This window comes from Canis lupus, chromosome 4 (assembly GCF_048164855.1).
Source record: "Canis lupus baileyi chromosome 4, mCanLup2.hap1, whole genome shotgun sequence".
NCBI classification, from domain to species: domain Eukaryota; kingdom Metazoa; phylum Chordata; class Mammalia; order Carnivora; family Canidae; genus Canis; species Canis lupus.
Genome location: NC_132841.1, coordinates 1,463,546 through 1,490,390, shown reverse-complemented (window position 1 = coordinate 1,490,390; position 26,845 = coordinate 1,463,546). Strand labels below are relative to the sequence as shown.

At 45.4% G+C, this 26,845-nt stretch overlaps 1 protein-coding gene across 9 annotated transcripts in view; it reads left to right on the top strand.

The window, feature by feature from the left end:
* The window catches only part of LOC140631715 (transient receptor potential cation channel subfamily V member 3-like), a 541,542-nt gene that overhangs the window by 449,612 nt on the left and 65,085 nt on the right, over positions 1-26,845 (top strand). Inside the window, exons 8-9 of one of the 9 annotated variants that reach the window (XR_012029200.1) lie at positions 15,196-15,403; positions 17,956-18,083. The exons of the other annotated variants lie outside the window; for them this stretch is intronic. The gene's annotated coding sequence lies outside the window, so the exon portion shown is untranslated. Of the gene's footprint in view, positions 1-15,195; positions 15,404-17,955; positions 18,084-26,845 lie in introns of those variants that run through there. 9 annotated transcript variants of the gene reach the window in all.

Here is a 26,845-nt window from a genome sequence, read left to right as displayed (position 1 = left end):
GCAGGGGAGGCTGAGGCAAATGGGAGATCAGGAGGGACTTCCAGAGGAAGTGATGATGGAGATGACATTTAAGGAATGGCTGTGTATGCCTCAGCAAGAGTGGGCAGCCAGATGGGTCCAGGTCAGGGGAAACAGCCCAAACTTACTGTGGCCACCACGGTGGCCACAGCTAAAAAGCAGGGATCATGCAGAGAAGGGCCCCAGATGAGGCAGGGGAAACTAGCAGGGCCACTCAGGTACTCAAGACTCTCCCCAGGACCAAATAGGGCAGGGAGGGTGGCAGATGCTGAGTCACGGGTTCAAGGCAATATGGACTTCGTAGTCTGCTTTTCAGAGGCTGCCAGAAAGCACATCTCTGAGGACGTTAGAAATGTCCCTGGGAAACTCATATCAAGATCCCCCAACCCAGTATTTCATTGTGTTTTCTTGTTCCAGCCTTCTTGATTCTAGTGATTTTAGTAATTGATTAAGCTGATCAAATCATAAAAAAACATAGGGGCACCTGGGTGGTTCAGTGGTTGAATGTCTGCGTTTGGCTCAAGTCGTGATCCCCTGAGGTCCTGGGATCAAGTCCTGCCTTGGGCTCCCCGCAGGGAGCCTGCTTCTCTCTTTGCCTGTGTCTCTGCCTCCCTCTGTGTGTCTCTCATGAATAAATAAGTAAAATCTTAGAAGAAGAAGAAGGAGAAGGAGAAGAAGGAGAAATAAAATGTTTTAGTAGAAAAACAAGAATGGTTTCTGGAGAGAGGCAATTTTGCAGATGGGAAACTAAATTCTCTAATACAGGCCTCTCTCTGAGACTGTCTGTGGAGCCCATGCTAGAGCTATCAGAAAGATCCAGAACAGTTTGCAGGACCTGAGCCTCTGTCCCTGGTTTCCAGTAGGGGATGGCACAACTTGCTGCAGACCCAGCCCCTCAGTTCACGCAGGACTAGTTGTCTGAACAAAGGCTGCAAAATCAGAGAATGCAAAGCCTTCTAGAACCCATGGAATTCTCTCTCAATTTTGTGAGTATTACAGTGGATATAAAGACAAGAGGATGTTTTCTAAGTTTCTCAGTAATTATTCTGACTTTGAGAAAACACAACTCTTAGGCTAGTGTATTTCCCTCTTACGTGAGAAATCTAGGTATTAAAAAAGGAAGTTGGGGCAGCCCCGGTGGCTCAGCGGTTTAGCACTGCCTGCAGCCCAGGGCATGATCCTGGAGACCCAGGATCAAGTCCCATGTCAGGCTCCCTGCATGGAGCCTGTTTGTCCCTCTGCCTGTGTCTCTGCCTCTCTGTGTGTGTGTGTGTGTCTCTCGTGAATAAATAAATAAAAATCTTAAAAAAAAAAAGAAAAGAAAATCTTTAAAAAAAATAATAAAATAAAAAATAAATAAAAAAAGGAAGTTGTATCAGAAAGTTGAAACCTCTGCAGCATCACTTCTTGGATGACCATCGTCCCTTTGACCTCACTTACAGATTACATCAAAGAAAAACACAATGTTCATTCGTGTAGTGATAGTAGACTAGGGAAATCGTGAATGACGATGCCAATGACATTATTATTTTTACTTTGTTTTCTTCGCCGAGTCCCAAGAGGATGGTAGAATCTGAAAAAGTAACTAAGGATTAACATTTTTAAAATAGCACTTAGAGTAGAGATTTTCAGGTAGGGTATGTTTAAACATGTAGGCAAATAATTAAAATTTAGGTTTCGAGAGTTATTAATTTGCTTTCTATAAGTGGCCTGTTATTGCCTATTAACAGGTTGTGAAAATAAATATGACTAAAACTCTCGTACAACATCGTAGAACAAAAAGCAAAAGGAGATGCTCGGAGGCTGAGCTGCCCAAGCGCAGCTCAAGTTCACGCAGCTTCTTTCCATTTGCCTTTATAGGTCACAGCACCTATTCCACTGAACTTCATAGACACTTTACAGAGACAATCACAGCAGTTTTCCAATTTATCTTCAGCCTTATAATTCTAAATGAAAAGCTTGTGGAAAAAAAGAGATTTCTGGAAAAATGCCCCTAATCTTTGGATTAATAAAGTGGATACAAGATGACAGAGTCCATTTATTTTCATCATAAATGTCTTTGAGCCTCAGGACATCAGGAAGCGTTTTTGCCTTGAGGAACCTTCCAGGCTGGTTGGGAGTCTTGGCGTGGGTGGCAGGAGGCTGACAGAGATGGGGCCAGAGCTCAAACCCAGGCCTATTCTACTCCAAAAACTGCACTCTTTGTGGCTAAGCCATATCTTCTCATATCACTAAGGTTCTGAATATTATTGCAAGGAAGAGACATGTGGGACATAAGCTCAGACCTGGTTGCTCTGAAGGCACAATGGCTTGTTCTGCCATCCTCTGAAAGCATGGGGATGATGGCTGGTCTTTATTCGGGCTATGATTGTTCCTGCAGTGACACAGCCATCATTTTGCGAGACCCTGAGCAGCCCAGAACACTTTCTTTTCCTTCTGTGTGGGCTGCTCAGATGGCAGAACTGCCAAGAGCTCAGTGTGTCAGGTCCCCAGTCACTTTGCAGTGTGGGTGACCTCACCGGCCAGAAGCTCACTACAAAGCACCTTACTTCAGCTCCTTGGTGTCACCCAGGGGAAGTGTAGCAGCCAGGGTGGCCGATGGAACCACTGGAGGCTAGGTCCTTAAAATGGGACCAGGAAGAGCACTGGATCTAGACAGTTTCCAAGGGGAATTTTAGCAAACTCTTTAACAACAGATCACCTGCTGCTGTTAAAATGGCTTCACAACATTGTGTGGGATTGGCAGGGAGGGTGGGGCAACCTAACAAAACCAGTAAGTACATTGATGTTAGAAAGCTCACCAAAGGACAAAAAACACCAAGCAATATTATGTTTGAAAAGTAATAGGGGCACCTGTGTGGCTCAACGGTTGAGCATCCGCTTTCTGCTCAGGTCGTAATCCCAGAGTCCTGATCAAGTACTGCATGGATCTCCCGGGAGCCTCCTTCTCCCTCCACCTGTGTCTCTGCCTCTCTCTGTATGTCTCTCATGAATAAATAAATAAAATCTTTTTTAAAAAAATAAGGAAAGAAAAGTGATGAACCAAGCTTTCATATGATGGCAGCAGCCAGGACACAGTAGCAGTTAGGATTAGGAGGAAATGGCCCATGACCAAGTCTTGCTTATTCCAGGAAGAGAAGGATGGTTTGCCATAATGGAACCAATTCTTACAATTCAACACACTAAGATACCTAAGGAGAAAAATGATAAGATCTTCTGCATAGATCTTACCTCCAAAACTAGCACCGACCCTAAGGAAAAAAAACCAGACACATTTCAGTTCGAATCAGGAATAAGACAAGGATGGTCACTGTCCCCTCAGTCCATAAAATTGTCCTGAACTTGCTGCAATCAAACGTGAAACTCGGAATACAAATATTTTATCAGATGATTCTCCATCATTCTCAAAAGATAGACTCACGTGCAAATTAAGCTGTCCAGGATCTTATTTTTTACCTACAGATTGGAGAAAACTAGCAAGCGTTGTGACACATTACGGGCTGGCACTCTCTCATGTTGCTGATGGGAGTGCAAAGTGATATGTCTTCTCCAATGGAGACTGTGACAGTCTCTGTCACAAACACACATGCACATATCTTTCCACCATCAGATCCACTACTGGTAATATTTACACATACCAGTTACACATGTTACGTAAGTGAAGAATTCTGTAGACTGCAGCATTGTGTGGAATAGTAAAAACAGAAAAAAACCTAAGTGGCGGCCAGTTGACTAAGCTATCATCCATCCAAGTATCCATCCATCCACCATGATCCATCCATGGAGTCTAATGCTGCCATAAAGGGAAAGAGGATGCTCCTTGGGAATGGACATGGACTAATTCTCTGGGGTACATCAAGTGAGCAAAAGCAGGATGGAGACCAATATCTGCAGTAAATTCCTGTTTGTGTACAGCATGCTCCCATTTGTATGACAAGAAGAAAAGAATTTATAAATTTATATATGCATAAAACATCCTCTAAAAGGAATCATGGGACACAGAAAGCATTGGATGTCTGTGGGGCAGAACACTGAGTGAGGGATGAAGATGTCAGGGAAGCATTTTCATTTGGAGCTCTTAAATTCTGAAGCATCTGAACACAGTATTTATTTTTTATTCTCAAAAAATAAATGAATAAAATGCAAATGAAGGAAGAAAGGAGAAAACAGAGAAAGAGCAAGGGGTATGGCAGGAATCTCACTGAGCAGCTGATGTAGTCCAAGCAGCTAAAAGGATGCCCCGTGTACAGGAGGGGTGAGGCCAGAGAAGAACAGTGTGGGTGTTGCTTATGATGGGAACACAGGAGCAGGGTCGGGGCTAGTAGGTATGGGAGGGGAGGATGTTCAAAGGGTAACAGGAATTCAGGTTTCACCAGAATGAGCAGCGCAAGAATCAAAGGCAGAAAGCCTAGGGCAGCATTGCATAGGGCATTGGGCTCCAAGCTTGACAGGAGCTGTGTTTTATTTGGCAGACAATGGGAAACCATCAGAGGCTTTTTATTAGAGAAGAGACATGATCAAAAATGTTCTATTAAGGGCTTTAACCCATTACCAGCTGAGAAAATAGGTTTAAAGGAAAAAGTCTAGCACATCAGCTCCTTGAGCACAGAAACTCAGGCAGGTTCGGCCCTGTAGACCCCTACCTGGAGCGGAGCCTGGTGCACACAATAGGGACACCTGCAAGTAAGGCTAGCTAGGGCACTTCCCATATGCCAGATGCTATTCTAGCATGTTCCGTGAAGGGCCAGATTTAATCCTGGCAACAACCGTATGAGGGGGCTTTGCCATTGTCCCCATTTTACAGATGGGAGAAATTGATACTGGGGTTGATGAAAAGCTTGCCCAGAGTCATGGCCAGGCAGGGCGGAGCCTGGATTCACCAAGCACTCTGTCTGTATAGTCTGTGGTTTTAAAGAATACTAAAACTCTGTTTTAAATACCTCTGTGAGGGATCCCTGGGTGGCGCAGCGGTTTGGCACCTGCCTTTGGCCCAGGGCGCAATCCTGGAGATCTGGGATCGAATCCCACATCGGGCATCCCGGTGCATGGAGCCTGCTTCTCCCTCTGCCTATGTCTCTGCCTCTCTCTCTCTCTCTATCATAAATACATGAAAATTGGAAAAAAAAATTTAAAAAAAAAAAACGTTTTAAAAAAATAAATAAATAAATAAATAAATACCTCTGTGAACTAGGATTGTGGTGGTGGACATGAACGGAAAGACAAAAATTCAGAAAAAAATGCAATCGCATACTAAGCCAGGAAATATTAGGTGACTTCTTTACAGTTGCCATTGAATAGGATCCTGAACAGGAAGGAAGGAAGGAAGGAAGGAAGGAAGGAAGGAAGGAAGGAAGGAAGGAAGGAAGGAAGGAAGAAAGAAAGAAAGAAAGAAAGAAAGAAAGAAAGAAAGAAAGAAAGAAAGAAAGAAAGAAAGAAAGAAAGAAAGAAAGAAAGAAAGAAAGAAAGAAAGAAAGAAAGAAAGAAAGAAGAAAGAAAGAAAGAAAGAAAGAAAGAAAGAAAGAAAGAAAGAAAGAGAAAGAGAGAGAGAGAAAGAAAGAAAGAAAGAGAAAGAGAGAGAGAAAGAAAGAGAAAGAGAGAGAGGAAGAAAGAAAGAAAGAAAGAAAAGAAAAGAAAGAAAAGCAAGCAGCATATGTCTTCATCCATTCAACAAATATTATTAATCACTATGGGCAAAGAAATTCACTGGACTAGATATGGGATGAATAATAAATATCAGGGGCACCTAGTAAATATCAGTGGCTCCATCAGTTAAGTGCCTGACTCTTGATCTCAGTTCAGGTCTTGATCTCAAGGTCGTGAGTTCAAGCCCCACATTGGTCTGCACACTGGGTGTGGATCCTACTTAAAAAAGCATTATTAATCATCTGGGATTAATGAACTTTTACTTGGGGTTTTGTATATACCATGCTACCAGAACTCAACAGTCATCCAATAAAGTAGATATTGCTAAGCCTATTTTATGTAGGGAGAATGGACAAATATCCATGAAGAACACTTTGCCACAGGCCACACAGCTAGTGTGTGGTAAACCCACACTCAAACCTGCATTCTGGGACTCTGGAGCCGTGGGCTGCCGCCCGTAGCCTCCCTCTCTGCCAACCTCAGAGCAGGAGTGTTTGCACAGAGAAGTGTTTGCACAGAGATCTTTTCTAGCCCAAAGCCTCAAGCAGGCACCCACAGTATGGAGGGACATTGTTTCATTCCAGTCAAAATAGAGTTATAAGATGAATAAATATCTTGCCTTTTCCCCAACACCAGCCCTGGAGAGGATGGTTTTTAAATGTAGATTGTGCTGAGGACAGCAGAGCCATACAGGCAGACTCAATGGGCATATAAATGTGTTCTGCATTGTTGAAAACTGAATTGGAAGGTAAGGAATGGGAGTATGCCCTCTAGGAGTAGGGCATTTTCAAGACATGCTGGAAGTCACACACCATCTGGGACTTCATGCCATGGGACCTAAGAGCATCCCAGAGAAATACGGTGTGTTCTTGTAGCCGTGTCTACAGTCCTGCCTGTGGCTCCTCTGCTAAGCAGCCTTTGCTTGCCTGTGGAACTGCTGAAGACCCCGGTTCCCAGAGGGGATGGGGGCACATTACTCTTGGCTGTGAGCATCCCTTCGCATGCACACCAGAGGAGCCTGCTGCATGCATCTTGCATTTACACAGACCAGGGTGAGCCACAGAGAATGAGGCAGGGAGGAAGCCCACCTGTCCCACAGATTTGGCTGCACACTGGGGCAAGACCCCAGCACAGCAGGGTGATAGGGAGCCCCACCTGTGTAGCTGCTGGTCAGTGGTGGGGGCACGTATGAGTGCAATGTACCCCAACTCCAGCAGCGTGTACTAAAAGCAGCCACAAAATGTCCCTCTCACAGACTGTCAACCAAGTGTGACACAACCTGATACAAACAGGGCTTAGGCTCAAGGGACATGGTGGCAAGTCTGTCCTACAGCAATGACAGGAGGCCAGCAGGGAAGGAGCCGACACTGCCTTCCCACTTCCCCCTCTGACCTCACTATCTGGAAAGAATAACGCAGTCACACAGACCCATAAGCCTGTGGCAGGGGGATCAAGCACTCAGGTGAGGACACTGGGTCCACTGGACCTCCAGGCCTGCTCTTCCCTCAACGAGGTGAGCCTGTGGATGCCCCCCCTACTCCCCCAGGGATGCAGGCTCATCCACGGACAGAGTCGCCAGGGCCTGGCCACCCTGGAGCCCCACTCCCCACACCTGGGCAGGCCTGCGCCCAGGGGCTTCCTCCAGCTCCAGAGCTCGGTGCCTGCTGTTACAGGGCTATTGCTTCTTTTTTTTTTTTTTTTTTAAGATTTTATTTAGTCATTTATGAGAGACCCAGAGAGGCAGAGACACGGCAAAGGGAGAAGCAGACTCCCTGTGGGGAGCCCGATGTGGGACTCGATCCCAGGACCCCGAGATCACAGCCTGAGCCAAAGGCAGACACTCAATCACTGAGCCAGGAGTTATTGCTTCTTATTAGGTATTGTCTCTTCATGTGCCCAGATTGTGAATTCCTGTAAGCAGGGGCTGCATCTAAAAATCTCTGTGCCTGATTTTCTGAGGGTGTTTAGCAAATACTCATCAATGGACGCTCAGCGTTGGACTCCTCAGGTGCCAGAGGTTTCAGGCAGCTGCAAAGGGAGAGTCCACAAAGGGAGGGGGCACTCAGGAGGCACTTGTGAACATTATCATCTGTTTAGAACAGGTCATTTGGGGATCATTGCTTTTTTTTTTAAGATTTTTTTTTTCAGTAATCTCTACACCCAATTTGGGGCTCGAGCTCACAGCCCCAAGGTCAAGAGTCATGTGCTCTACTGATTGAGCCAGTCAGGTGCCCCTGGGGATTCTTGTTTTTACTGCCATGTGAGTTTAATTTGGGAGGCCCTTGTGGTGCTCCTGTTCTTAAATTTTTCCTCAGTCCTAGAAGCTGAATAGGATTGAGGCCCACTCTCCATGCTCCTGGGAAGGTTCTAAATGTGTAAATGGCACAGTCTTTGCACACAAGGTGTTTATTATCTGAAGAGGGAAAGAATAGGCATTTGTATGCAGTCCTGAAGAAGGAAATAGAGCTAGAAGTCACATATCCATAGAGTCACATGTTTGTACCCAGGGACATAGAGAGAAGCTAGAGGAGAAGAGCTGAGCGGCTGTCCATCTCCAGGGTACATACAGTTGTCCAAATAAGCAGAATTGTCCCTTCCGGGCAGGGAGGACAGATGAAACCTTGTCTCTCAGCTTCCTGCGCAGACCTTCAATTAAGTCATATGATAAGGATTAATATTGTTTGTTGAATGTCAGCAATGTGCCAGACGTACGACACCATCCCTTCCTGGGAGTGTTAGACAGACGAGCAATTCAAACATAAAGTGCACCAGCCGACAGGGTAGCTCGGTCTCAGAGGTGAGCAGTTTCAGGGTTTATGGGCTGGCTCACTGGTTTGTTTGCTCTCCGGTTATTTTTCCCCAAATTTCCACCTGCTGTTCTGGGAAGGAAAAAAAAACACCTCCTGTGTGTTCTACACTGATATTCACTCCATGGCTACGCTTCTAGAATAGCTACTGACCTCGTTAGCCCACTTTTCTTAATACTAAAATCTGGTCAAAGCAGAACTGCTCTAAGGAGATCCTGCTTCCCATACCTTCTCACACAGGTGTTGGGTGTGTTTATCCTCTTTTTGACTCAAATGACAATCATTAGCTTTCGCCTGAGGCATTCCTGAAAACTAGCTTCACTTCTAGTGAGCAAGGTATAGAGACCATAGCCAGCCACAGAGGTGATTTTATGTATCCCTTCTTGCAGTATCCAGACCCCTGGTTGGTGTGCTCCGGTTCTGATCTGAAGTACCGTGTCCGACCACCCGCGCCAGTAGCGTCCCCTGTTTGAGATATGGTCCCAGTGGGCTTTGCAAAGTTAGGACTGTGGACTCCTTCCAAATGTACTAGTGAGAGAAGACAATCAAGAAAAGTGAAGGGCCAGGGCACCCGGGCGACTCAGCAGTTGAGCATCTGCCTTCAGCTCAGGGCGTGATCCCGGGGTCCTGGGACAGAGCCCCACATAGGGCATCTGCTTCTCCCTATTCCTCTGCCCCACCCCCTGCTCGTGCTCACTCTCTTGCTCTCTGACTCTCTCTTTAAAAAAAAAAAAAAAAAAAAAAGACTTTTTTTTTTTTAAAAGAAAGAGAAGTGGAAGGTTCATATTCTAATGGTTTTGCACACATAATATTACATATAAAGAGAGCGTCTCAGGTTGAAAGATAAGGGCCTGGCTGGGATACACCCAGACTAACCTGTGGGCTTGTTATATTCTTTTCTGTGTTTTATTCACAGTGTGAATGGAAGTAAGTACCAGGGTAAATCTGAATCAGAATACATGGTTAGCAGTTTGTTTTGTCTTCCCTCCTGCCTTGTTTTGGTTTGCTCATTAGTAATATGCCCCTGTTGTCACATTTTGTGGAGTGTGTGAGCTACTCAGACCAAAAGGGATTCCGAAGCTCTAATGCTTACTGCTTCAGAGTGTATGTGAATGCCTTAACCTAGTTTCTCCTTTTCTCATCAGTAAAAGGCAGCATTCCCAAAGATTGCCAAATATGAGGTCAGCACTGAGAATTTTAACTGGGTCGAAGAATAAAAAAAGTTGTTGGGCCATAAGTACGCCTGTGTTTTTATATACAGCCGCTCTACTTCTTGCTAATTAATCTGAGCAATTGTGTGGCTTAGATTCTGAAAACAGAAACAAAAGTCAATTAGTCCATGGTTGTCCTGATATACTTGGTAAGGTAGCCAGCACACCTCACCCCCACCACAACCCTCTGTCTCTCTGGGAACCACTGGTGCTAGGATCCCCTGAGGCCTGAGGCCCGGCACAGTCTGACCTGACCTGGAGCTACAGGTTGGAACTACTAAGTCAAGGGGAATCTTGAGTGTTTAGAAACATGACAGCAAGTGTGGTCAGAATACACACTTTCTGTGAGTCCAAAGATCTGAACTCTAGTCGAGCTCCCACTTTCCAGTTACAGACAGAACCCTGAAGATCTGGGTCTTCATATCTGAAAAATTAGTTTATGATTAATGTGTTCGTTGAGGTTTGGGAGCCAGTGACTGCCCTTCAGCTTGAATCCTCTGACAGATCACAGCACCAGTGATACCCAACAGACCCGTGGGCCCTGGTGAGGCCAGGAAGAGATGTAGCCACGGTGAGAATCCTCTAGAATCACCCCTACATACTAGAATGGCCCAAACCCACATCAGCTCCACGGATGAGCACCTGGGGCAACATGATTTATCTATGACAACTGGGAATGACAGGCCATGACACACATCCTTTCCTGAGAATGTCCTCCCTAAGCCTGAGTCCAAGGCCATCTTTTTATTACAGGAAAAAAAAAAAAAAAAAAAGGTAAACAACATACTTGTGAGAATGTCCAAATATCAGCAGGAAGTATAAAAATCAGAATATAGCATCTGACAGCCTGCCATCCGGGTAGGCTGTGGAGTATTTTTAGCATTGTGGGTATGTATGCTTTTTTCAAGTCATATACATGCTGTGATAGATGTCAGCAACAGACCTCAAAACTCAGCAGGCTCTGAATCCTCAGAGCCTATAGCCACCTGCACAAAACTGTATTTAGTCAGAATTCCTCTTGTTCAGCTTGAAAGTTTATTCATGTTCTTCTTCCAAAACTGCACATAGAATCTAGGACCAGGAGATTGTTGTTTCCAGAATGTACATTTGAAATGACACCAGGACAGAAAATGCTAGGGAAACACAGCCCTTGGTGAGATCACCACCTGGTTTTAAAGTCACCCACAGGAGAGCAGAGTATAATCAGGATGGTCGCCTGCCAACACATCTGGAATCTTCCAGGCGGAACAGCACACAAGCTGGAAGACCTCCCAGGTAACAGGATAATGGGAGACAAATTTTCTAAACAGACCCTTGTGCTGACCACTCCCTGTAGAAACACCTTTCTCCTTCTTCTTCTTCTTCTTCTTCTTCTTCTTCTTCTTCTTTTAAGATTTTATTTATTTACTTGGCAGAGAAGGAAAGGAAGAAAGAGAAAGAGAGCATGAGTGGGGGAGAGGCAGAGGCAGAGGGAAAAGCAGACTCCTGGCTGAGCAGGGAGCCCGATGGGGGAGTCGATTCCAGGACCCCGATCATGACCTGAGCCGAAGGCAGACGCTTTACCACCTAAGCTACCCGGGTGCCCTGATCTCCATTTTTAAATAAGAGTCTAAACTCTAAAATAAGAGCCTGCACGGCATGCTGCTTCTCCAGCCCTCTGTCCTGCCTTTCTCGTTTCCCTATATGGAGCGCTCACTTCATTTTCCTCCTCAGTGTGTGCCAGACACCTCCTGACCCGGCCTGCCCTCTCGGATCTGGGAACTGGTCCTTGATAGGCCAGGCCTCTCCACGCATGCCATCGGGGCCTGCCATCGGGCTCCCTCTGTGCGGTGTTCATGGAATTCTTACTGCACAAGGACTGCCATTTATCGAGGGCGCAGCACCCAACTAGGAATGTCACATATGTCATCTATTGTTATTCCCACAGGATCCCAGAGAGATATGCATTAGCCCCATCTTACAGGTGAGCAAAGTGACGCCCAGAAGATGGGCGATGTGCCAAAGCCACCAACACTAATCTAAGAAACTGGTTTTGAATTCATGCAGCTTGCACTTGACTGTGTGCAGGCTTCTTTCATATAATTTCTTGCAACTTTAGTTTTAGACCATACACATGTATAAAACAATTATTCTCAAACAGCCTAGGGGTTAGGGGTGTCACCCGCACCACACCCCACACAGTCAGAAAGCTGCACAAAACTTTGGACTGACCCAAAACGTAACTGCTAACTGGAAGCCTTACCAGTCACATAAACAGTTGATTATTACATATCCTGTGTGCTATATGCATTATATAGTGTATTCTTACAATGAGGTAAACTAGAGAAGAGAAAATGTTATTAAGAAAATCATAAGGGGGGCCTGGATGGCTCAGTCGGTGAAGTGTCTGCCTTGGGCTCAGGTCCTGGGATTGAGCTCTGCGTCAGGCTCCCTGCTCAGCCGGGAGTCTGCTTCTCCCTCTGCCCTGCTCATGCTCTCTCTCTCTCATGCTCTATCTGAAATAAATAAATAAAATCTTTAAAAAAAAAATCATAAGGAAGAGAATATATTTACAGTACTGTACTGGTTGAAAACAATCTGTGTGTAAGGGAACCCACGCAGTCCAAACCTGTCCTGTTCCAGAGCCTCGTTATTCATTGAGAACATACATAGACACGGAGATGTTCAGGGCCCCTGGGAGGGCCTAAAGGCAAGGTCAGCATATTATATATCTTTGCACATGTCTGACTAGGAAAACGTTGTTCACAGTTCAATCATAGATAAATGTGTCTAAATGCCAACGACGTGCAGAGCGTGTATCCTATACTGGGTGAATGGCGATGATACACAGACAAGGTTCCAGCCCCTCTGGGCCTGTGACACCCAAGAGTGGATGGGTGTCACACAGAAGCCCAGCATGCTCCTATGGCCGCGCTCCACACACTTGTTCTGTGGCGGGCGGGGCGGGGGGGCGCAGAGAGTACATATTTTAGGTTCTGCTGTCACGCACTCTCGATTACACTATTCAACTGTGTCATAGCACTAAGGCAACCACAGGCGACACGTAAACAAGTGTTCCAGTAAACTGTATAGACACTGAAGATGGAATTCCATATACTTTCTATGTCACAAAATGTTACTCTTTTGATATTATTAATGTTACTCTTTAAAAGTATAAAAAAACACTCTTAGGTTAGCAGCTTTACAAATTAAGAAGGCTTGATGGATTTGGCCCACAGTCAACCCCAGATCTATGGGACAGCATGACAGTTGGGAACCTACCTCAACTGTGTTTTTAATTGACAATAATGAAGTAAGAAGCTGTATCTTAGGATAATGTCACAGCCATTGGTTCTGCTACAAATCATCGTTCTTATGTTGGTGTTTGATTTAACATGTTGGTTGACTTACAATTGGTCAAAATTCACTGTAAGTTTATATCTTTCTGTTTAATGCATCTTAGGATTTCTCCTACTGTTTCTTCCAAGATCAGACCACTTACTGCCATACCCCACCTTCTCTCCAAACTCCAGCTCAGAGATACTTTGACACAGTGTGTATACAGATGTTGTGGAGAAGTACATAGCATCTTAATCCTTAAATAATTAAATTGTGGCAACAGTGGGCATTGAAAAGCTGATTTGCACACCTTCCCCTGGAAAGGGACTGAGTAACTCCACTTGTTTTTATGACCCAAACCAAAGAGGCGAAACACCAGCCAGCCATCAAAGGAGAGCTGAGCCCAGGAAAGGGCCCGGCCAATGGGGAGCCCTGACTGGGAACTGGAGAGCCTCTAGAACCCTGAGCAGGGCAGCATCTTTATCTGAGCCCCAACCTCCACTGCAGACAAACTCACTCTCCGTCTCTCTGTGTGTAAATAGTGAGCAGAAGGCGACATGCCCAGAGCCCGAGTGCACAATACCCCAAACATGACACTGGCCCCCACTGACCGCTCACTGCCCTTGGGTCCCAAGTACACATTCCCCAGAGAGAGATGATGCCGTGTGACGTCTGGGGCTCACCCTGGCCAATCACAGGTACCAACAGAAACTAGAAAGCCAGGGGAGCCTGGGTGGCTCAGTGATTGAACATCTGCCTTTGGCTCAGGGTATGATCCTGGGGTCCTGGGCTCAAGTCCCACCTCAGGCTTTCTGCTCTGCAGGGAGCCTGCTTCTCCCTCTGCCTCTGTCTCTGCCTCTTTCTGGGTCTCTCATGAGTGAATGAACGAATGAATGAATCAGTCAATCAATCAATCAATAAGAAACTAGAGAGCCAGAGGGATTTTTACTGAGACCACACTACATTTGGGGCACACTATATAATTTTTTTTTTAATTTTGGTTATGCCAACCATTAGTTTCCCAAAGTGTTTATTCAGCAGTCCCTTTGTTCTCAGCTTCCCTTAGTCCTGTCACACAGAGAGCAACTGCACCATAGCAGGGAAGCTGCTCCATCAAAAGGGTTAGGATTTCAGTTACAGATGTGATTGTAATCATTCCTTCAGAAATTCATTGAAAGATTCTTATTTTGAAACATAAGGGCATTTTTTTTCTTTCAAATCCTCTAGGAAGTCCACTGGAGACATTAGGGGAACCACAGCCCCATTATTTAGAAAGGACTAAATATATTGCTTTCACAACACAGTATATGAAGTCTCACTGGTGAATAATAACATCAGTTGCATTTATCTAGTGAGTGTTATGTGCTAGATACTGTGATACATCATTTCTGACTTTCTGAACTACTGTAGACGGGTAATCTCTCCATTTTATAGATGAAGATACTGAGGCTGCATGATGAAAACTGACCTAAAGCCACATCGTTTTGTGACAGAATTTAAATCCTGGGAGTCCATGAACTGCCTTATGCTTCTTCCCAGTAAGAGAAAATCCAGAATTCTTTTTTTATTATTCATGAAAGACACAGAGAGAGGCAGAGACACAGGCAGAGGGAGAAGCAGGCTCCCTGCAGGGAGCCCAATATGGGACTCGATCCCAGGACCACGGGATCACACCCTGAGCCAGAGGCAGATACTCAACCACTGAGCCACCCAGGTGCTACCAGAATTTTTTTTACAGAAAATTGTATGTGATGACTATCTTCTTAGTATTTATTAAGTTGCTAGATTTAAAAAATAAAACTCATCTCCCTTTTCCCCCACACGGGAATGTCCATCCATCCACTGCTTCTGTGCCAAGCAGCTTGCCAGATATTCAGGAAAGGCAGTGATTCAGACCAGCTGTTGCCCTCAGATAGCCACAGGTACAGGGAGGCAGGGAACCATTAAAAGGCAGTTGGTTTCCTCACTGCCATGTGAGAGAATGTGCTGCGTGCTCTGTGACTATATAACAGGGACACCTGTCCCAGCCTGAGGAGGACTGGCTCCAGCAGCATCTTCCTCCCGGGCTTGACCAGGTGATGGCAAAAGGTGAGGTTGGACTTTCCAGGCCAAGAGACTGGCAAGTGCAGGGATACAGCAGAGACAATGATCCAGACTCTTTAATCATTTTTTAAAGATTTTATTCATTCATTTGACAGAGAGGGAGAGAAAGGGAGAGAGAGAGAGAAAACACAAGCAGGAGGAGCAGCAGAGGAAAAGGGAGAAGCAGACTCCCCACTGAACAGGGAGCCTGACGTGGGGCAATCCCAGGACCCTGGGGATCGTGACCTGAGTGGAAGGCAGATGCTTAAGCCACCCAGGCACCCCAGTTCAAGACTCTTTTAAACCCAAAGTCCTCAATCTCAGGTATGTATTAGGATCACCTGCAAGGTGGGTTAAAACACCACTGACTGGTGAGTGTCACCCCCTGACTTTCTGACTCAGCAGGTGGAACTCAAGGACATGCACTTCTAGCAAGCTCCCAGGCAATGCTGGTGCTCCTGGACCACCCTTGGCAAGCGCTGCTCTGAACATCACAGCTGGGGGGCCTCTGTAGGTCAGGATGTGCTTTCTAGGTTTGATCAATTCAGTGTTCATATCCATGTGTTACTTCAGAAACCATCTTTGCGTTGCTTATGTTTATGAAGACATCCATAAATCTGTCCAATTTCCTTTTTTCCCCCCAACCTGCAAATTTCCCCTGTAAGGAAGCCATGAATCATCGAATTGAAAATCAGGCTCCTGGCTGAACTGGCAGGTCCAGGCATGGGGCCGTGGGCTGGAGTGGCTGGCCTACAGATGTCTCGTCACCCTCTCTAGCCCCCTCATTGAACTTTTTGCTGGTCCAGAGCAGAGGTGGTCAAGCACACATCCTGCCAGGTTCACAAGCAGCTTCTTGTCTGGTGGGCTGGCTGCTAGAAACCTCTCCCTTCCCAGCCCTGCTGGGAGTGCTAAACAGACACGTGGCTGTGTCTGAGGGCCATGAAAACAAAACGGATAATTTCAAACATGGGCTTGCTGCTACTAAGCTGTATATGTCTGAACGTTCACAAGAGGAAACTGGCAATCCTAGTTTTCAGCTGAGGAAGCACAGAGGATAAGATTCTCGGTAATAATGGCAGCAAGCGAGCACTGGAGAGAGGGACCAGGAACCAGACAGGAGGGGGTTGCTGCTGCCCATTGGCCTAGCAAGGAAAGTGGGAGAGAAGAAAAGAGAAAGAAAGGGGGAAAATATGAAAGAAAGGGCAAAATGAGATGCCAGTCTCTTTTGGGCTCCATCCGTGTATATGCCGGCTAATTATCGGTGGACACCGTCAGTTGCCCTGCCCTCTGTGTCATTGTTCCCAAAGTTTCCAACGTCCTGCATCAGACAGAAGAAACCATATCCCTTAATGTTCCCAGGATTCTTTCCCAAGCCACTGACTTGGAACTCACACTCAACTACCTGCTTCCTATGCCCTTTGATAACTATTGAAAGTAATTTGTTTGAGTCTGAGTTTCACCAGTGGAAGAGACCCTTTTATGGTTCTTCCCCTGCAAGCAGAAGAGCTGGACTCTCAGGAGAGTCCCCCAGCAACAGAAGCACTGAGGAATCTAGAAGCGGAGAGTTCTCCCAAGTGACAGCTAGACCAGCTCATTACCTTTCATTGTCCTCATTGGACCCAGAAGAAAACTGAAGCCCACAGTGAAAAACCGCTTGCCCAGATCATGTGCTAATTAGGGCAGGCGGCCCTTAGTTGTTTTGTTTGCTTTTACTTTGCTGCAAATTACGGTTTCCTGGCCAGACTATTAATAACTATAATCTTAACACTTATCTGATTTTTACTATGTGACAGACACCGTTCAGAATGCATATATTAATTCATTTGATCCCTATGCAACCCTATTAGATAGGCGCTATTATCTATCACCTCCACTTTGCTGCCCAGGAAACTGAGGCACATCTCTGTGTAAGGACATCTAGTAAGTTAATCTTTCACATCCATATGTAGAAGAAATTGAGAGTGGCTCAGCTGGGAGCGGTAAAAGGGCAAATTTGAAGGAAAGCCTAATCTGTACTAATTTAAAACCCGAAATGGAAAAAAAGAAAAAAAAAAACCCGAAACGTACACATCTTTATAATGTATACATTCGTGACTACAAGGCCATGTAGCCTAGGGCTTTATCATGGGCTGTGAGCTGCTAGGAAGCAGGGTCCCTGCACCCCTGGTCTGGGGCACGCTGGCTGCACCCACCAGGAAGAGTCCAATAAACCCACGATGAAGTGAAATTTACCCACGGGTGTGATTTCTGTTCAGGGAGACGCCACAGCCCCGAGGCTACTTTTCGCCAAGAAAGGATTCTCCTCTTCGAGATTGTTGGAGGATCATCCCGCCAGAGTAGTTTAGGAAATTTGTATCTGGTGTTTCCCTCATGGGATATTTTCCTTGTGGCTCAAGAGAACTTCCTGCCTATTTCCACCCTCTGTATGCGTCTATGCAAACACACAGATTGTAACAATGAACCAGTTACTCTGCAGAATGAGCGCTGGCTCTTCCGACCCGTCATTGTAAAGTACAAAACAATCAGCCTTCTCAAGAAGTCACATCTCTTTTCTTATGCTCAGCATAATTGTCACTTCAGTAGAGAGCTGAGCCTGCCCCACATTTTCTAAAACAGGGTTCCCCATCCTACACATCTTTTAACTCTACTCCAGAACTTGTTTATTTCCTTGCAGCACCTCAATTCTGTTCATTTCTTGGAGGATTCTCTTTTCTCCCGGGATGTAACCTTTTGTCTGTCTTGTTCATCGCAAAAGTCAGCTCAGAACCTGGCACGTTTATTTTCTTTATTTAGCAAACAGTGCCTGTTCCCCTATGCACCCGGGATTCTAACTGCTTCGTTAAGTAATTTAATCCTCTTTACAATCCTACACCCAGGTACTCAATACTGGATGTTTTACAGATGAAGAAACTAAGGCACGAGAAGATCAAGTAACATGTCTAAAAGGCACACAACTGAGTTCTGTGTGGTTTTGAACCCACAGAATCTAGCTCTGGGTTTGTGTTCAAATATTCCTTTTAATAAATATGTACATACTCGATTCGTATTTGTTGGACATATGGATACCTTAAAGAAATGCAAAGAAAGAAGCAGAGAATGAAATGTCTCCTACTTAACTGTGTTTGTTTCCCTACTGCTTTGCTTCCTACACCTTTATTTATATTTATCCCCACTTCTAATCTCTTCATCTTTTTTTTTTCTTGAAGTATTATTGAAAGTGTTTCTTTCCTCTTAAAATCTTTCAAATGCAAATGAAAAACACACTGTCAAAGCTAAAGTTGCAAAGGAAATATATTTATCATATGAAAAGAGAAACCCAACCATCAGCCCTGGCTTGATAGAAGTTCTGTTCTCGGGGCTGTTTTATGTTTGCAGACTACAGCTTCCTTTTAAAAGATAGGTCCACATCCTTACCTGCCCAATTCTGTGAATTACCTTAACTGGAAAAAGGGTCTTTGCAGGTGTAATTCAGTTCAGAGCTTGTGATGAGATCACCCCGGATTATCTATGTGGGTCTAGAGACGAGTATCCTTTATAAGACATAGGAGAAGGCAAGAGGAGGCAGTGTGAGCTCAGAAGCAGAGAACAGACCAGCCAAGGAGTGCCTGGAGCCCCTAAAAGAGGAAAAAGCATGGGAGGGTTCTTCTTCCTAGAGCCTCTGGAGGAAGTGCAGCCCTATAACACCTTGACTTTAGACATCTAACCACCGGGACAGTGAACAAATGAATTTCTGCTGTTTTAAGTCAACCTAGCTGTGATTTGTTAAGGCAGCCACTGGAAACTAATACTCTGACATGAGAAGACTGAGTAAGTGCTTCTCAGTTTCACTAATGAAGCTTTTCGAAACCAATTTGGTTCATCTCTTTCGTAGAAATGGATGATGATAAAGGTAAGAAACGTAGCTTACCTTGGGCATCTTGAAGGATCCTTTCTCTTTTCACTACCCTAGCTTTACTGGGCCTGCCTGTGGATGAATGTAGAGTAAATCCAGCATGTGTGTGACATTTGCTGCTAAGTTTTCAAATATTTCGCTTCCTGGATTGGCATGGAGCAGGTCCATAGGGAAGGTCTGCCCTGGCCCCTTGCTCTAGTGGGCACTGCGGAGGGAAGGCAAAGCAGGAGCCTGCCTGTAACTGTAATGCTTTTAATTGTTCCCTTCTGTTCAGCTGGACTGTAATCCCTGAGTTTCAAAACATGCCATGAAGTTTGTTAAATATCCCTCAAAGCCTTAGGAGGCTATATTCGTAGGTGCAGAGTGAATTCTTGGTGAGTGGCTCGTAGAAAGCAAGTGGACTTGCTTAGCCACCAGCAACAGATGTCTTACCAGATAGAAGATGTGAATCATGCTGCTGGTCTTGATTCCTTCTTGCTGTCAAAGAGCTTGCAATCCACTATCTGTTTAGAATCTGATTGGTAAGAATTGGGGCTGGAGAGGTGACCAGAACGAATGCCTGAAGAGGAGGATTAGAGATCCTTGGAGACATCATAACAGGCAAGTGTCTCAGAAGAGATGGGAAATACCTAATGTCCTTGAAATACCCCCATGTTTGCCAGTGGGTGTCTTGATTCTGCTAACAGGTGAGGTAGAAGGCACAGGCCAGTCATCCAGGACAATGGTTCTCCAACTTTCACATGCATTAGAAATACCTGGAAGGCTTGTTCAAACACTGATTGCTCCAGAATTTCTGATGTAGGAGGTCTGCAGTGGGGTCCAAAAATTTACACGTCTAACAAATAACCAGTTGATGCTGATGCTGCTGGTCCGGGGACCACATTTTGAGAGGCACTAGTCTAGGAAATTCCTATGATGAAAGTATATTCGTTCATCTAATTAAATTGCTTGGCTTATTGCAGTTATTTGGGATCATTTCTTGTACCCTGAGAGAAATAGCACTATGTGTTTTCGTGCTGAAGCCCTCAGTATATTTTTCACAGCAGATCCATTTATTTGTGATAACTCTGGTGCCAACCGAACAATGACCGTGTGTGGTGGGTACTTCCCAGCAGCCGCATCGAGCAGAGGGCACACCTGCTCTGTGCATCCCACATACATACTGTGCCTAAGCCAATAATACTGTGTCAGCACAATGCCCACAGTGGCTTTTCCTTCCACAAAAGGCCAAAGGGGATCTTTAGCTCTTACCAGGCCCGTGGGTCTGTGGCACATCTCCCATCCCTTGCAAGGTGACTCAGCTAAACAGCTAACTGGTCGAAGCAACCTGACTTAAAACTCCCCTGTCTCCCTTCTTCTCTGATACCTCGCTAGAGAGTGGAGGAGAATGTTAATTAAAAGGCTCTCACGGCTATTTCTAAATGATCTCACAGTTATTTCTAATTTTTTTTTAAGATTTTATTTATTTATTCATGAGAGACACACACAGAGAGAGAAAGGCAGAGACACAGGCAGAGGGAGAAGCAGGCCCCATGCAGGGAGCCCGACATGGGACTCGATCCCCGGTCTCCAGGATCACACTCTGGGCTGCAGGCGGCGCTAAACCGCTACGCCACCGGGGCTGCCCAGTTATTTCTAATTGACCAACAAAATTCTGTTAAGATACTAGGTACCACATAAGCTTCTCCTCTAATTTCTCATTAGATATGCTTTGTTACTCCAAGCCAGTCACATGATCGTGGGATTTCTGAGGAAGCAAATAAGATAGGTATGGTTCTTGATGTTTGTTGAGGGCGAACTTAGGCCTTGACTTCATCTTCTCTGGTGCCCAAACCTTGGTGAGGGAAGTCTTGGGTTGCAGTTGTAGGCAGCACATGACAGATCTGCCCAACGACAGATGGCCAGAAGAATGGGACAGGAGATGTGCCACAGACCCATGATTTGGAGGTATGTGCATGAGGGTTTCCAACCCCGATGGGTATGTATTCTAATTTAAAATATCACAGGGGAGAAAAAAATAGACGTTCCCATGGAAACATTTTCTCAGGGCTAGCTCTTCTGTCTCATTATCATATCTTATTTAAATATTTCCTGGAATCAGCTTAAACTTAATCTTTCTGTAGATCGATCTTCAGTGGCCTTGGATCACATAACATCTGGTCAGAGGTTTTCTTTAATAAACTGTATACTGGTAGGCAATTCTATGGATTTCCATATGTCAGCTTGTGGGTATCAGTAGTTGCCAGTTTATTATCATGTAAAAATGTTATTAGCATTTATTTCTGGATCTCTCATTTAGGATTTTAAGTTGGCTGAACTGAACATTCCTTCGGGAACCACAGTAGACACCTGTTTCCAGCTGGAGATGGTACCTTTGTCACACATTTGCTGTCTTCCAGCCTGTTCCAATGAGCACTGCTGGGTCTCTGGGTGAGCCATGTCGTACCACAAACATGAAGGACATTTGCCCATAAACGTTTCTTTGACATGTCATCATATCAAAGTGACTTCCTCTTTGTTATTCTTTACCACTCTCAGAAAAACAAAATCCCTCAAGTGTGAAGTGTACAGGTCCTGATTTCTCCCTTTGTCCTCATTAGAGGACCCAGGGCAGTGTTCCTGTCTTGACAGAGGGGTCCCTTTACTTCTGGCTCTGCGTTGACACCAGCTCACCAGCAGAGGGAGCTCACTCCTTTTTCCTTTCTTCTTTTTTTTTTAATAGCTCTCCCAAATCCCATTTTTTGAACCTGATCATTTGGTGGCAAACAGTGGGAACTTATGGGTTCTTAACTTTGGAAGCTGATTAAACTTCCAGATACCTAATCCACTGCAATACGTCATACCTGGGCAACTTAAATTTCCTTCCTCACAGCATCAGATTTTCCATCCATTGTATTTGCATGTTTGTTGTAGTATTTTGGAAGGAAGAGAATTTCATTACCTCTAAATATACAGATACACATATTGAGTTAGTTATATGGAGAGTTTTTAAAACTTTCAGTTCCTTAATCATAACCAGACCGTCTCGATTTTTCTTGGAATTAGAAGAAAATTTACTGTGAAGCTAATAAAGCTAAAACTTCAAATTCTGTCCCTTTAGACAAGCCCCTGAGGGAGAAGGGAGTGATGGCATTTTGACTAATAATTTTTTAAGATTTTATTTACGCATTTGAGAGAGAAAGAGGGAGGGGAGGGGCAAAGAGAGGATCTCATACAGACTCCACACCCAGCACAGAGCCCTACATGGGGCTCGATCTCATGACCCTGAGATCGTGACCTGAGCCAAAACCAAGAGTTGGACATTCAACTGGCTGAGCCACCCAGCCACCACCCTCTCTGTAGGGACCATAAGGTTATAGAAGAGTCAACCTCCCCAAAGCCTATATCTGCCCCTGACTGGAATATATTGAAATATTAACAAAAGCCTTTTCTTTCACTACCTGGTTTTATGGTTGAAAGGGTTTCTTCCTATTGAGGTAGTGGTGTTCATGGTCACTGCAGTGTTCTTCTCTGGAAACAAATGCAATAAGAAGAGCAGTGAGAAACAGACTGGATAAAGCTCTCTATACTGTGCCTTCCTGGAGAAGCCTAGCGTGTGTATCAGCTTCCCTGAGTAATTAATTCTCATCAGGAGTTTCCAGTCAGGTTTCCTCATTTGCCTGGGTCAGGGAAGGAATCTTAATGTGACTTCCCCTCTCATGTAACACCTGCCCTAAGCACTGACTTCACCTCTGTGTACACCTCTACCAAAGGCTGGTAGGGACTGGGTTGACCAGGCCACACCAGCAAGGGAGATCAACAAATACTGTATCGTGTCCGTGGCAGTGGCTAACCGTGAGCCGGCCCATTCCCAGTATCCGTAATTCCTGGAGGTGGCGTTTCAGCCACCAATCCCAAACTGGGATGTGCTGAGCCCACGTCAGAGATTTAACCAATTGTAAATGATAGTCCTGCCAGAGGACTATCACACATAATGAGGGAGGTAAGAATGAGTAAGACACGTTTGTATCAAAGAATGCAAATTTTAAACTCAGGGAGGGCCTAACCCTAGAACTTTATAATTCTCCCATGAATCATCACCTGCTTCATTGATTGCAGAGAAAGAGAGATCAAATGTTGCCAACTCTCAAAACCAGCAGTGTTTAAACACAATGTTAACCATGTGGTTAAAGCCAGGTGCAAGATGACCCCACCGGTCATGGGGACTGTGGTTTTGTGTCAGACACATACAGTCCGCAATCCCAGCAATGCTACTTAACTAGTCCCATGGCCCTTGGGCAAATTCTTTTTTTTTTTTTTTTTTTTAGATTTTATCTATTTATTCATGAGAGACACAGAGAGAGAGGCAGAGACACAGGCAGAGGGAGAAGCAGGCTCCACGCAGGGAGCCCGATGCAGGACTCGATCCCGGGTCTCCAGGATCACACCCTGGGCCAAAGGCAGATGCTCAACCGCTGAGCCACCCAGGGATCCCACCTTGGGCAAATTCTTAACCTCTGAGCTGTTTTTTTCAAACATAAAATATTAGGAATATCCATCTTACAGAGCTATTATAAGGACTTGCCCTAATGAATATATATTTTGAATATTATCTATATAATACATGTGCCACATATGGAATAGGAACTCAATAGATGGTAGTATGACCAGTTACTGTAGAACTGGTTATGTTGTGGCTCACGCTGAAATAGAACAGGTCAGCACCATTCTCTGTGCGGCACACAATTCAGTGTCTGGTATTAATATGATACGACAGGTTGAATCACCGATATCACAAAGACTTTAAGATCATTTGGGCCTGGGAGTTGGCCGGTGATCAATTCGTCCTCCAGAGAAGCATGGCCACTCTATTGGGTTGTATTAATTGTACCAAGCCTTTGACGCGTTGTAGATCAGCAGTAAGACAGGCTAACATCTACCGCAGAGACTTAACATCGTGGCCGCGAAAGCAGATTTACCTGTATTATCTGACGAAAGAGAAGACCAAGAGTCAGAGGCGGAGTAACCTTCCAGATCCCAGGGATGTATACCCTGTGCCATCAGGTGACTCTGGCTCTGAATCGCGCCCTCTGTTGGGCTACAGGTGCACTTGGAGGCTATCCTTGCCCTCCGTCCTGAGGGCAGAGGCAGTGGGGAGACCGGATGCTTCTGAACTCATGGGGCAGAGAACCCTCCACCTCAAAACCCCTGAGCAAGCGCCGGATCGCTCAAGGGAAGTTCAGTTTGGTGGGGGTTTCTAAAAATAATTCAAGGCACCAAACCTCAAGACTCCGAAGTTATATTTTGTTTGCTTTTATTCCGAATCCTTAGGATAACTTCTTCTTTTCTGCCTAAATCCATCTTTTCATTTTATTGATTTTATACCTACGGTGTTTCTCTTTTCCATGCATGTTCCTCTCGGGTTTTAGAATAAGGATTCACCTTGTTTTGTTGAACTGGTTCAACCTTATTCCTTCGCCCCTTTGTTTTTAATCCCGGGGAGCCAGAATTAATAGTGATATGAGCTCTACTTTCCATTTGGCTTCAGGAAATCCAAAACAAGAGATCATTGTTTTCTAATATTTAATTGTCTGGGCTGTGCCAAAATATACATTTTACTATTTTATTTAATGCTCACAGTTTCTGTTCCCATTGTTTCATTTTAACAGAAAGGTAGTACTTTCAACACAGCAGTCCCTTTTCTATGCTTTATCAGACTTGAAGAATTTAATTTCCATTTTCTTTCATCCAAATCTGCCACTGTTCTTGGAGGTTAGTGTTTTCGAGCCCCCAAGCATCTCCTGTATCATCGGGGTCTTTCATGTCTGTTCATTTGTGTAACTTTTCTGCGTGGCTTTGTGACATGGGCCAGGCAGTCAGTGGCCAGCTGCTGTGAACGTGGAGACACAACCCTTTGCCTTCCCCTAGGACTCTAGGGGAATATCTGGGGAAAATGAGTCTGGAAACTGGTCATTTTCTTTTTCAGTGTATCGTAGAGATTTGCATTGGCCACATTCAGGCACACTCTGTAACATTTCACTTAAAAGAAGGAAGAATCTTCAGTAGACACTGTGTCTCATATACTTTCCTGCCCTGAAAACTATTTGAGTCAAGGTCATAAGGTGTAAATGAATCCTGGATGGTCCCTCTTTATGTTATTGGGCTCAGTTGGCTGAGCCTCAAACTCTTGATTTCGGTTCAGGTTCAGGTCATGATCTCAGGGTGGTGGGATCGAGCCCTGCATCAGGCTCTGCACTCAAAGCAGAGTCCGCTTCTCTCACTCCCTCCCCCTCTTCCCTTGCCCCTCCCCCCACTCACATGCTCTCTCTCTAATAAAATAAAATGAAATCATTTTTAAAAAAAGAAGAAAAAGTGAGTATTATAATAAAACCATATGCTTCAAATACTGATGCACTAAAAGCGTTAACCACAGAGGAGCTTATTTACTTCTATTATGGTTATGGAGTCTAAGACTTGGAAACTCAAAAACACAGTAAAAATGTTGTTTCACATTGTCCCCAGGAATTTATGACCTAATAGTAAAATGAAGCTGCGCAGCTGCAAGAAGCGATATGTCAAATGAATGGCACAGGTGGCCACAGTGCAAACACAGCCTATAATCCCACCTTGCGGGCACATACCAGGGACTCAGCTCTGGGTGTGACCATGAAGCAGAAGACAGAGGACCTCCCTCTGAGGTCCTGCTGAGTGGTGGCAGTCAGTGTCCCTTGCTTTACCTATCATCTCCTTAAATTTGCTCAAAGACCACACGCTGTTATTATTTTTAATTTTCTGGTGTAGATACTGAGGGTTTCAGGAGTCCCAGAGCTTGGAAATAGCAAGGCAGGACCCAACCCAAATGATCACCTCACAGGACTCCCAGCGCCTTCAGGGTACCGGACGAGTGTCATCAGTGTGAGGTCCAGAGCACAGTCGGAGGCAGCAAAGAACGATCATGGAATAATGTACCGTGCTGGTTTTCCCAGGAAACTATTTGTGTTGTGTCCATCACGGGGCACTGCTGAAGGGCTGGGGCAGGCGAGGACGTCTCTCTCTTTCTCTCCAGTGGAAGAGGCTCCGGCCGCCCCTTGACAATGAGGGGGGGGGGGTTCCTCTTTCCCACCCACACCTCCTCCCAGTCCCAAAAAATGAACTCCACTGATTCTGTGTTTTCTTGGGTCAGCCCCCAGCTGAGTGGCACTGGATGCGAGGCGATGGTGGGAGGCGCCAGGGTGGTTTGTCTGCCTTCCCCATGGTGGCCTCCGAGCCGGCTGCTCTGCTCCCCTTCGGAGGCTGCTTGCCAGGTGCAGCCTCTATTTCTGCCTCCCTCCCTGCACCCGCATCTCCTCCAGCCCTCCTGTCACCCGCTCTCCTGCCCTCAGTGCACCTGTACTCATCCCACGTCCGTTGGAGTGCAGGCAGCACTGGTAGGTCTGCTAGGAGAAAGGACTTGTGCCAGATCTCAGAGTAGAAGGTCGAGTGGGAGAAGATGGAACTTTCGCTCAAGGGGCCTGTGGTGAGAGAAAATGTGAAATGCTGTGCGCTCCGACGGGAGCATGGGTAGGTGCGCCCACAGCACTTCACACATGCTGCTCCCTCCTTGGAATGCTGTGCTCTTTCTTTCCTGCCTGGCCACCTGGGCTTTCTTTCTCAAGACTCGCCAAATACCCTTTCCTTTGCTATCTCCCCGTTGACTCCAGCAAAGCTGATGGTTGATGCTCATCCTCCTATCGTGATGGTTGATGTAGTTGACAGTGTCTGGAGCAGGTGGTTTCTGAGGAGCAAGAATCTGTCCCGAGCCTGAGGCCTTAGTAAGCACTCAGACCCCTTGACGATCCCAAATGACCATGGAAGAGTTTGAACCAAGTAGGACAAAATTGATTCCTGTGGGCGGG